The sequence below is a fragment of the Rana temporaria genome, chromosome 2 (genome assembly GCF_905171775.1).
Source record: "Rana temporaria chromosome 2, aRanTem1.1, whole genome shotgun sequence".
In the NCBI taxonomy this organism is placed as follows: Eukaryota; Metazoa; Chordata; class Amphibia; order Anura; family Ranidae; genus Rana; species Rana temporaria.
In genome coordinates, this window is record NC_053490.1 from 346,662,446 (window position 1) to 346,674,809 (window position 12,364).

Below are 12,364 nucleotides of genomic sequence, written 5' to 3' on the forward strand. Positions count from 1 at the left end.
GTGTGCCTATTTCTTGTGTCATGGCTTCCTTCATGGTTGCGGATTGGCTGTAATGTGGAAAAACCTGTCCTGTATATAAGAGCCAACTGTTGTGGATATCGTTTGCTATGGTGTGTGTGTGTGTGTGTGTGTGTGTGTGTGTGTGTGTTTCTTTTTTATTGTTTGTTTTATTTTTTGGTAATGTGCAAACTTTTACTTTATTTAAAGCGGGGGTTCACCTCAAAAATTATTTTTTAACATTACATTCAGCCGAGTTGTCAGAATGACATTAGGCTGTTTTTTAATTTTTTTATTTCATTGCCGTAATTCGTATTTTCACCGCGGCTTCCGGGGTATGTAATCTGTGGGACTGGGCGTTCCTAAATGATTGACATGCTTCGACGGCGCATACAGCGCGTCACGAGTTGCCGAAAGAAGCCGAACGTCAGTGCGCAGGCGCCGTATAGAGCGGACTCGCAGTCTGGCTTCTTTCGGCAACTCGTGACGTGCTGTATGCGCCGGTCTGAAGCATGTCAATCAATTAGGAACGCCCAGTCCCGCAGATTACATACCCGGAAGCCGCGGTGAAAATACGGTATGTACGGCAATGAAATAAAAAAAAAAAAAAAAAAACAGCCTAATGTCATTCTGACAACTCGGCTGAATGTAATGTTAAAATTTTTTTTTTGGGGTGAACCCCCGCTTTAACAAAAAGGTGCATATCAGACAGTGCAGAGCATAACACAATGCAGCAGTCAAACCAACAGTACATCTACATATCCTCATGCAATGTCATACATTGTCCGGTGTGGACAACGGATGGGGGGGAAAAAATAATACTCTGCATCGCAACAGCATAACCATATAATGGGGTCGTAAGGTAAGGACCACCTCTTAACTTTTTGGGAAGGAGAAAGGGAAATAACAACAAAGAAGGAGAAAGTGAAGAGTAAAGGCTGACCCATGGCTAGGAAAACGGGCGAAGAGAAAAAAAAGTAGACAAGGGGAGTGATGTAATGTCTCTATCCCCTCAGGATCCTACCATCATCCCAGAGAACAACGCAGCACCCAAGCCCTCCACGATGGGTAATGGGCGACCATAAGGTTGTAAAGGTTTGTTATTTAAAGAAAAACAAACAGGCGAACATGTCATACTTGCCTCCTCTGTGCAAGGGTTTTGTGCAGAGAGGCCCCGATCCTCCTCTTCTGGGGCTCCAAAGCTGCGCTCCTTCTCGAGTGCCCCCACGGGGAGCCGCATTCCATGGGGGGCACACTCCCAAGTCCTGCTGCTGCATCCATTGACACAGACAGCAAGACTTGGCCCGCCCCCATGTCATTGGATTTGATTGACAGCAGTGGGAGCCAATGGCTCCTGTTGCTATCAATTTATCCAATGAGGAACCGAGAGCGCCTGGAGCTTCTGTGCTCGTTCCCTGTGCTGCTATGCCCGTCGATGGAATGTTCAGGTAAGTAAAAGGGGGGGTGGGGGAGCTGCGACAGTACAGGTTTTTCACCTTAATGCATAGAATGCATTAAAGCAGAGTTCCACCCAAGAATGGAACTTCTGCTTTTTGGAATCCCCCCCCCCCCTCCCCGGTGTCACATTTGGCACCTTTCAGGGGGGAGAAGGGAACATATACCTGTGAAATACAGGTATTTGCTTCCACTTCCGAGCATAGATAACCTACGCTCTACCCTGCTCCCCCCGCTGTCTTCTGGAAAACACACAGGTCCCAGAAGACAGCAGGAACCAGTTGGAATGCACAGTGCGACTCGCGAATGCAAGGTAGGGAACCAGGAAGTGAAGCCGCAAGGCTTCACTTCCTGATTTCCTTACCGAAGATGGCGGCAGCAGCATCCGTGAGCTGATGGCCAGATTGGCTTCGGCTGCTGACATCGCAGGCGCCCTGGACAGGTAAGTGTCATTATATTAAATGTCAGCAGCTTCAGTATTTGTAGCTGCTGACTTTTAATAATTTTAGTTTTTCAGCACAATTCCGCTTTAAGGTGAATAACCTTGAGGGTTCACAACCCCTTTTAACTAGTTGCTGCCCGCCCACCATCAAATGACAGCGGGGCGGTGCGGCTCTCGGTCTGGGACGTCGTCATGCGACGGCATCCCAGAATGGCCGCTCTCACACACCCGCTGTGTTGCTACGACACGGCGCAAGCCCAATCTCTGTGAAGAGCCTCACCTGTGCCCGTCAATGCAGCCTCACCTGTGCCCCTCAATGCACTCAGTCGCAGCCTCACGGTGCCATCCAATTTGTCCTTACTGTGCCTATGAAGGCAGACTCGCCATAGCCTGCCCTTGATCACACACACAGCGGACTTCTTCTGCTTTGTGTCATGGAGCTGGGTCTGTGTATTGGCGGCGGTGCTGTAAAAAAAGTCCCTCCCCCCCCCGGTGTTTTGTTTAGGGGGGCGGGACTTTTTAACAGCGCCGCCAACAATACACAGACACAGCTCCATGACCCACAGCGCTCCCGCTGTGTGTGACAAAGAGGAGGCGGCGGCAGGAGCCTGAAGCGGAGCTCTGCAGCCAGAGTTTAAAGCGCCCCCAGGTCGGGTGAAAGAGAGCTCCATTTGTGTAAAAAATAAAGTCTAATTGTCATTCAAAATGTCAGGACACCGAAAGCTGAAAATTGGTCTGGTTAGGAAGGGGGGTTAAGTTTAGGGTTGTCCCGATACCGATACTAGTATCGGTATCGGGACCGATTCCGAGTATTTGTGGGAGTACTTGTACTCCCGCAAATACCCCCGATACCAAAATAAGAATACAACCCCCCCGCCGTTACGCCGCATCCCGCCGCCGTTACGCTGCATCCCCGCTACCGCCAACTGTGTAATACGTGCCGGGAACATTACAGCTTTGAATAGCTGTAATGATTCGCGCCGTGCATAGACACTCCCCCTTGCTCAGGTGAACTGTCCAATCGAGGGGGAGTGTCTATACGCAGCGCGGCGCCAATCATTACAGCTATTCTAAGCTGTAATGTTCCCGGTGCGTATTACACAGTCGGCGGTAGCGGGGATGCAGGTAAGCGGGACATGGCTGGATATGGGGGGGAGACATGGCTGGATATGGGGGGGAGACATGGCTGGATATGGGGGGGAGACATGGCTGGATATGGGGGGGAGACATGGCTGGATATGGGGGGGAGACATGGCTGGATATGGGGGGGGAGACATGGCTGGATATGGGGGGGAGACATGGCTGGATATGGGGGGGAGACATGGCTGGATATGGGGGGGAGACATGGCTGGATATGGGGGGAGACATGGCTGGGTATGGGGGGAGACATGGCTGGATATGGGGGGAGACATGGCTGGAATGGGGGGAGACATGGCTGGATGGGGGGGGAGACATGGCTGGATGGGGGGGGAGACATGGCTGGATGGGGGGGGGAGACATGGCTGGATGGGGGGGGGAGACATGGCTGGATGGGGGGGGGAGACATGGCTGGATGGGGGGGGGGAGACATGGCTACATGGGGGGGGAGACATGGCTACATGGGGGGGGGAGACATGGCTACATGGGGGGGGGAGACATGGCTACATGGGGGGGGAGACATGGCTACATGGGGGGGGGAGACATGGCTACATGGGGGGGGGAGACATGGCTACATGGGGGGGAGACATGGCGGGAGACATGGCCGGATGGGTCGGAGACATGGCCGGATGGGTCGGAGACATGGCCGGATGGGTCGGAGACATGGCCGGGTGGGTCGGAGACATGGCCGGGTGGGGGGGGAGACATGGCCGGATGGGTCGGAGACATGGCTGGATGGGGGGGGGGGAGACATGGCTGGATGGGGGGGGGGGGAGACATGGCTGGATGGGGGGGGGGGAGACATGGCTGGATATGGGGGGGAGACATGGCTGGATATGGGGGGGAGACATGGCTGGATATGGGGAAGACATGGCTGGATATGGGGGGAGACATGGCTGGATATGGGGGGAGACATGGCTGGATATGGGGGGAGACATGGCTGGATATGGGGGGAGACATGGCTGGATATGGGGGGAGACATGGCTGGATATGGGGGAGACATGGCTGCATCTGTGGGGGGACATGGCTGCATCTGTGGGGGGACATGGCTGCATCTGTGGGGGGACATGGCTGCATTTGTGGGGAGACATGGCTGCATTTGGGGACACATTTAAAAAAAGTATCGGTATTCGGTATCGGCGAGTACTTGAAAAAAAGTATCGGTACTCGTACTCTGTCCTAAAAAAGTGGTATCGGTACAACCCTAGTTAAGTTAACGACACCCCAAATGCAAGTCAAAAATGCAGTAAAGAAGTACCATGCAATCTGGTTACAGTGTGGTGCAGCACAAAAATACATGGGCTCAAATCACACCACACTGAACTGCATGTAAGCACTGGTTCACACTGCTGCGTTTTGACATGTGATTTGACATGTCAAATTTGGTGTGACTATCTAATTTTTTGAGGCCCTAAGACCCCTTACACTGAGGCAGTTTTCTCCAAGCATCTTCGAGGACAGCCCATGAAACCTAGGGCCCCTCTTAGCAGGACAGGAAATGCGTTAACCCCCACTGGATAAAAGGGCGGTCCTCCTGGCTCCATGTCAGTGTTAGTGTTTCCTCCGGACGGGGGGGAACATGTTTCCTGGAACCCTGGTTTCCCTAAAGTCTTACGAGCATGGCTCCTGTAGCAATTGGGGTAGTTTTCCTACCTTCTCTTCTGACCCAGAGCGGCACCTCCATTGGGGGAGTAGGTCTGGTTGCTGCTGTGCCTGGGGAAGGCCTGGATCGCGATGTACATCTGAGCCCCTGCCCGTGAGCCGCATGGTGGCTTGTTACCCCACTGACAGCCTGGCTGTGTTCTTGACGGTCGGAATTTTGTGTGACTGTGTATGCAACACAAGTTTGAGCCAAAATTCAGTCGGGGGGGAAAAAAAATCCACGGTTTTCTTGTCGGAATTTCCGATTGTTTGTATGCGGTATAAGGCTGCATTCACACCTAAGCGCAACGTTTTTTACCACGGTTTTCGCTGGAGGGGTGATTTACACATTGTCGGCTATGCCGAACGCCGAAGCCACCTGGAAAAAAGGGTCAGGGACTTGTTTTGAGCTTCAGGCGTACGGCGTTTCGGCGTGTGAATGGAGCCTTAGAGATGAGCTAACATCAACGTTCAGCTCGTTCAAAATACTGATTGCTAAGATCCAGGTCCCCTCAGAGAGGGTCCATCCCCAGATATGACTCCAACCAGTCCTAGCGCTCCACAGCAGAGTGTCAAGACTCTGAGGTAGAAGCCAGATCTACCCATTGTTCTCCAGAAAAATCGGGGTCAGATACAGGGCCCAGTAATAGAGAAAATCTGTTTGGGGCTTGAGGTATAAATTGTCATTGGAAGAAGTTGATGACTTACTGAAGGCTATCTATATGACACTTGATATAGAGGAGGAGAAGGAGAAGGTACAACTGTCTAAACATGACCTTATGTATGTACGAAGGTTTGCACTTGAGAAAGGCTTTAGTTTTCCCTGTGCATTGTTCCCTTCTTGATACGATCAAGCTGAAGTGGGAAAATCCAGAGAGAAAACTGTTTTTTCCCGGTAACCTAAAAAGGAGGTTTCCATTTGAAGAGGACACGGTGCAGCCGTGGACCAAAAATCCCAAGTTAGATGCACCTCTTTCAAAAGTTTGAAAAAATAAACGTACCTAGCGTTTGACGATATGGACATGCTTAAGAATCCAATGGATAAAAGAGAAGACCTCCTTCTACGCAGGGCCTGGGACTCATCCTTTGGGAATCTTAAGCCGGCCCTAGCGTCCACTTGTGTAGCCAGAAACTTAGATGTTTGGTTGACACAAATACAAACGCATCTGTTGGCAGGAACCTCTAGGGAACAGATTCTGAAATCATTCCCCCTCCTCTTTCGGGCAGTGGGGTTTTTGGCAGATTCTTCTGCAGAGTCGTTTAGAATGACAGCTGGGACCTTAGCCTTGGTGAATTCGGCCAGAAGAAGCCTATGGCTTAAAACCTGGTCAGCCGATGCTGCCTCTAAATTGTGCTTGGCCCAGGTCTGAAAGAGGCACTGGAGCGCACGGTGAAAGGAAGTATTAGTTGTACTGGATGAACCATTTTTCTTTAAGGTCTCCACACCGCACTTCTTGCAGATATCTAGAGACATCATATATTTGATACATGAGAGGTTATACATTCGTATAATATCTGCCGTTAATGAGGAGTTGTACACTATATATATGGACTTTAAGAACAAAAGATAAGGGAGGGGCTATGGAGCAAAACACACACCTGGTCATAAAATGTTGCCTAAGGTTATAAAACCAGATTCCAGCCTTGACCAACATCAACATAATGGGGGATGTGTTGTTATACATTCTTACATTCCATCAGGGGTCGACAATATCAATCCGGGCGCCAGGTCGCAATTGCGACAAGAAATTGAGACCAGGCGCCCGCAATTGAGGCATCGGCTTTGCGGCCTACAAGGCCGCGAATCCGCGGCCTCAATTACCAGCCGCCGCGATCGCGTGGTGGGGGAGGTGGGGGTGCACGGAGGCACAGGATCCTGTGTCTCTGTGCGCGCGGGCCCGTGACAGCCGGTAATTGAGGCCGCGGCTTTGCGAAGTCTCAAGCTCTACCTTCTGTGAGCTGGCGCCATCTGGTGGTGGCCGTTGGCATTACACGTTAAACAGCAATTCTAATATGTAATTTTTCACTATTTTCACTGCCATCTCCTTCCCTCTAATTAAAGCCCCCAAACATTATATATTTTATTCTAACACCCTAGAGAATAAAATGGCGATCATTGCAATACTTTCTGTCGCGCCGTATTTGCGCAGCGGTATTACAAGAGCACTTTTTGGGGGAAAAATTCACTTTTTTAATTAAAAAATAAGACAACAGTAAAGTTATCCCAATTTTTTTTTTATATTGTGAAAGATAATGTTAAGCTGAGTAAATTGATACCCAACATGTCACGCTTCAAAATTGCGTCCGCTCGTGGAATGCCGACAAGCTTTTACCCTTTAAAATCTCCATAGGCGACGTTTAAAAAAAATCTACAGGTTGCATGTTATGAGTTAGAGGAGGTCTAGGGCTAGAATTATTGCTCTTGCTCTACCAATCGCGGCGATACCTCACATGTGTGGTTTTAATACTGTTTACATATGCGGGCGCTACTCACGTATGTGTTCGCTTCTGCGCTCGAGCTCGACAGGGCACGTTTTCTGGCTCCTAACTTTTTTAGCTTGCTCCTAGATTCCAAGAAAATTTGTCAAACCCTGGATAAAATACAAGAGGCAATATACAGTTAAGCCAGGCATTTCAGATTCATATATATTATTACAATGATTTCTCTCAAGTGTCTTCCAGGACAGCCCATGAGACCTAGGGCTCCTCCTACTAGGACAGAAAACACATTACCCCCACTGGATAAAAGGGCGGTCCTCCAGGCCCCATGTCAGTTATTAGTGTTTCCTCCGGATGGGGGGTAACATGTTCCTGGAACCTGGTCCCCTAGGTCTCATGAGCAAGGGCTCTAATGGGAGTTTTTTTAATTTATTTTTTATGACCTTTTCTTCTCTGCCAGAAGCAGCAGCTCCGCTGGGGAAGTTGGTGTGCTGCTGCCCCCTGTTCTCGGTGCCTGGAGAGGGCCAAGACCGCGGTGATGTCCGGCCCCAGAGCATGGGTTGCATAGGCAGCGCAGTGGCATCTATTCCCTGCATGGCTTGTGTGTGCAGGGGAAAGAGGAAGCCACACCGCTCGAGGGGTGGAGCTTCTGCACTCCAAGCTGGTCCACAGGAAGTATCCATGGAGGGTCACTTCCGGGGTCATATGACATTGAATGGTGAGGAGCAGCAATGGCTGTGGAGCGCATGGATTCTTCTGCAGTACCTGCATAGGCAGTGGATGCAGTCTCCAGCACTTCTCAGGTAAGCCTGGAGTGTTTTTTTTGTGTCACCCTCTTGCTATGCTGGTGAGTTTCAACCCCCCCCTCCCAATTAGAGGTCGACTGATATGGGTTTCTCTCTGGCCGATACCGATATTTCAAAATTGGGGCGGCCAATGGCCGATATTTTAGGCCGATTTTTGCGGCCGATATTTTTTTTTTTCATTATCTCAGAAAATCTAGGTTGGGGAGGTTATTGTTTAGGGTGGAGAGGTGGAGTGCAGCCTATCAGTGCCCACCAATGCAGCCCACCAGTGAAGCCTATTAGTGTCCACCAGTTCAGCCTGTTAGTGCAACCTCATCACTGCCTACCAGTTCAGCCCATTAGTGCCCACCAGTGCAACCCATCAGTGCCACCTCATAATTATAAAAAAAAAAAAAAAAAAAAATACAATCTTAGTAATTTTAAGGAGGGGGGTACAGAGAGGTGGTTGTGGAGGAGGGGGGTACAGAGAGAGGTGGCTGTGGAGGAGGGGGGTACAGAGAGGTGGTTGTGGAGGAGGGGGTACAGAGAGGTGGTTGTGGAGGAAGGGGATACAGAGGTGGCTGTAAAGCTACCTCTCTGTACCCCCTCCTCTACAGATGATGATGTCTGTTAGAGATGGGCTTATGTCTACCTTTAGCTCTTTTAAAAATCAAATTGACAAGTTTCAGGCTCCCACAAAGGGTCCATCCTCAAATAGAAAGGCTTCAGTCATTGGCACTCCACAGCAGAGTAAAGACTCTAAGGCTGAAGCCAAATCTACCTGTTCTTCTGCAGAACAATCGGGGTCAGATACAGGGCCAAGGGATAGAGAATCCTCTAGGGGCTCGAGGTTTAAGTTATCATTGGAAGATGTAGATGACTTATTAAAGGCTATATATACAACTCATGCCCTTATGTACAAAGAGTTGCACAAAAATAAATCTAAAGTCTTTCCAGTGCATAGTTCCCTCCTTGATACTATTAAGCTGGAGTGGGAAAATCCAGAGAGAAAACCTTTTTCTGGTAACCTAAAAAGATGGTTTCCATTTGAGGATGCAGCGCAGCCGTGGAACAAAAATCTGAAGTTCGATGCACCTCTTTCATAAGTTTCAAAAAACTCGGACCTGGCGTTCGACAATATTGGCACGCTTAATGACCCGATGGACAAAAAAGGGGATATCCTTCATAGAGCCTGGGATTCAGCTGTTGGGAAACCTTAAAACGGCTCTGGCCTGCACTTGTGTAGCCAGACATTTGGAAGTATGGTTGTCACAGATTCAAACTCATTTGTTGGCGGGTACCTCTAGGGAGCAGATTCTGAAATCTTTCCCTCTCCTTTTTCGTGCCGTAGGGTTTTTAGCTGATTCTTCCGCAGTGTCGGTAAGAATAACAGCCAGGACTTCGGCCTTAGTGAATTCGACCAGAAGAAGCCTGTGGCTTAAAACCTGGTCAGGGGAATCATCTTTTTGACCCAGGTCTGCAGGAGCCACTGGAACGTACGGCCAATAGAAAAAGGGTCTTTACAGAAAAAGCCGACAGACAGATTTTTTTTTTTGTGGCTAAAGTAGACAGCAAGGTCCTAGAGAAAAGGACAACAGGCCCAATAAACATTGGACTGGGCACAAGGGCAAGGGTAGAGGGGGCGTCTTGTTTAATCCTCAACAGCCCGCCAAGCCAGTGACCAGTTTCTCCCAGTGGGAGGAAGGTTGAGGGCCTTTCTCCCACAGTGGGCAGCAGTCACCTCAAGTCCTTTCATCCTGGACCTAGTAGCCAATGGGTACAGGCTGGGATTCTCTTTCCAACCACCAGAGCAACTATTGGTAACCTCCCCTCCCCAAGATGGGTAAAAAGCGAGGACTCTGGTTCTCTAAATCGAAGACTTATTTGATCAGAAAGTCCTGATCCCTGTTCCCCGCTCAGATCAGAGCAGGGGTTTTATTCCCATATTTTTGTTATCAGAAAGCCATCAGGAAAGTATCAGCTTATTCTGAACCTTCGTTCTCTAAACCGATCGATCGGGTACAAGCACTTTCGTATGGAGATGGTGTTCACAATCAAAAACCTGCTTTACCCAAACTGCTTCATGGCCACTTTGGATTTAAGGGATGCTTATCTGCACGTCCCTATTCATCCAGCATTCCAAAGATTCTTGAGTATAGCAGTCAAAATGGGAACAGAGAATCGGCACTTTCAATTTCAAGCCCCCCCCACTTTGGTCTGTCCTCAGCCCCACGCATTTTCACTGAAGTGTTGAGGGAGGAGCTGGCTCTGCTAAGGTTAAAGGCTATAACTATCATCCCTTACCTGGACGACATAGTAGTGGCAGAGTCTTACCAAAAGTTATTAGCAGATCTCCAGCCTGTACAAGACTTCCTTCAATCCCTAGGTTGGCTGATAAACAGAGAGAAATTCTTCCTTAAATCCGGCCCAGAAGGTGAAGTATCTGGGGTACGACTTATGCTCGGTAGACCAAAAAGTTTTTCTCCCACAGGAGAAGGTCTCAAAGATGTTGCAAGCAGTTTCAGCCTTACAGACCAATCAGTCGGTCTCGCTGAGAGAAGTTTCAAGGGCAGTAGGCCTGATGACCTTGTGCTTTTCTGCAGTACCATGGGCAAGATTGCATCAAAGACCGTTACAGATGTTTCTTTTGAGGAACTGGGATGGAGACACAACGGGCTAGATTCAGGTACGAGATACAACGGCGTATCTCCAGATACGCCGTCATATCTCTGAGTTGCGGCGTCGTATCTATGCGCCTGATTCTTAGAATCAGTTACGCATAGATTTGACTAAGATCCGACCGGCGTAAGTCTCTTATGCCGTCGTATCTTAGTTTGAAATTTTTACGTAAGTCATTTGCGAATAGGGCTGTACGTAAGTTACGTTCACGTCTAAAGCATTGACGATTTTCGGCGTAATTTCAAGCATGCGCACTGGGATTCTTTCACGAACGGCGCATGCGCCGTTCGTAAAAAACGTCAAATACATAAAATTTAAATAAAACACGCCCACATCATCCAAATTTGAATTAGGCGGGCTTATGCTGGAGCACATACGTTACGCCGCCGTAACTTAGGGCACAAGTTCTTTCTGAATACGGAACTTGCACCCTAATTTACGGCGGCGTAACGTACGTTACTCCCGCACAACATTACGCCAGGCTATATGAATCTAGCCCAGTGTCTCTGGAGTCAAGGGTTTTGTTCCCTGCCAGGGTAATAAGACGCTTGTGATGGATGACAGATCTTCACCTAAAAAGAGGTCTACCATGGTCCATTCCTATATCCCAGAGGATCACTACGGATGCGAGTTCCTGGGGATGGAGAGTCCACTTCAGCAATGGTCCTTGAGGGAAGCAAAAGCTTCATCGAACCAGAGATAACGTCTAGAGGTTCAGAGAGCTTTGCACGTTTTTCAGACGGAAATCAGGGGTCACAATCTCCAGATTCTATCTGACAACATTGTGATGGTTGCGTATATCAACAAACAGGGAGATACGTGGAGTCGGATTCATCAATCTATTGCCCAGGAGATTTTATCATGGGCAGAAGGGAATCTAGCGTCAATTACAGCAGTGCACCTGAAGGGGACGCAAAACTGTCTGGCAGACTATCTCAGTTGCTACAGGGTGGATCGAGACAATTGGTCTCTTCATCCCAAGGTATTTGCGGAGCTCACTGACAAATGCAGTGCCTTGCAAAAAGTATTCACCCCCCCCCCCTCCTTTGGCTTTTTACCTTTTTTTTTTTTGCATTACAGCCTTTAGTTAAGTGTGTGTGTGTGTGTTCGTTTAGTTTCTAATTTAGTTTTTTTAACGAAAATTCTGAAATTCGTTAATTCAGAATTTTCGTATTAACAGCGTTTTTATTTCCGAATTTTCGGACTTCCGAAAATTTCGAATTTCCGAATATCCGAATTTTCGTATTTCCGAATTTCAGAAATTCGTGTTTTTCGTTTCGTTTTTTTAAATTTTCAAATTTTAAAAATTCGAAAATAAAAAATCTAAAATTCGGAATTTCTAAAATTTGAAAATTTAAAAAAACAAATTTCCGAAATATGAAAATTCGGAAATACGAAAATTCGGAAATTAAACATTCAGAAATTCGAAATTTTAAAATTAGAAAAATTAAAAAATTCGAATTTTCGCAAATTGAAAAATTTGAAATTTCGAAAAATCAAAAAAAAAAAAAAAAAAACGGACATTCTCCTGTTTGTTTACAAATGATCACGCTGTCATTGGATGGCGTGATCATGTGGTAAAGGACCGCTGTCATTGGTCCTTTACCCTGACATGTGAGAGCTGACAGTCGCAGACATTACCAGGAGCGTGATTCTGGGAGGACATCATAGTACACCCTCCCAGAGTCATCCGACTATGCTGTAGCCGTCATTCGGCTATGGCCCGGTTGGCAAGTGGTTAACATTACCACCTGCTCAGCTCGCAACTGCAGTGGGTTTCCTGCACCGC

The 12,364-nt window shown here is 48.3% G+C and overlaps 1 protein-coding gene across 1 annotated transcript in view; it reads left to right on the forward strand.

Annotated features, from left to right (window-relative positions):
• PIK3C2B (phosphatidylinositol-4-phosphate 3-kinase catalytic subunit type 2 beta) overlaps positions 1-12,364 on the forward strand; it is a 1,746,470-nt gene that overhangs the window by 1,053 nt on the left and 1,733,053 nt on the right.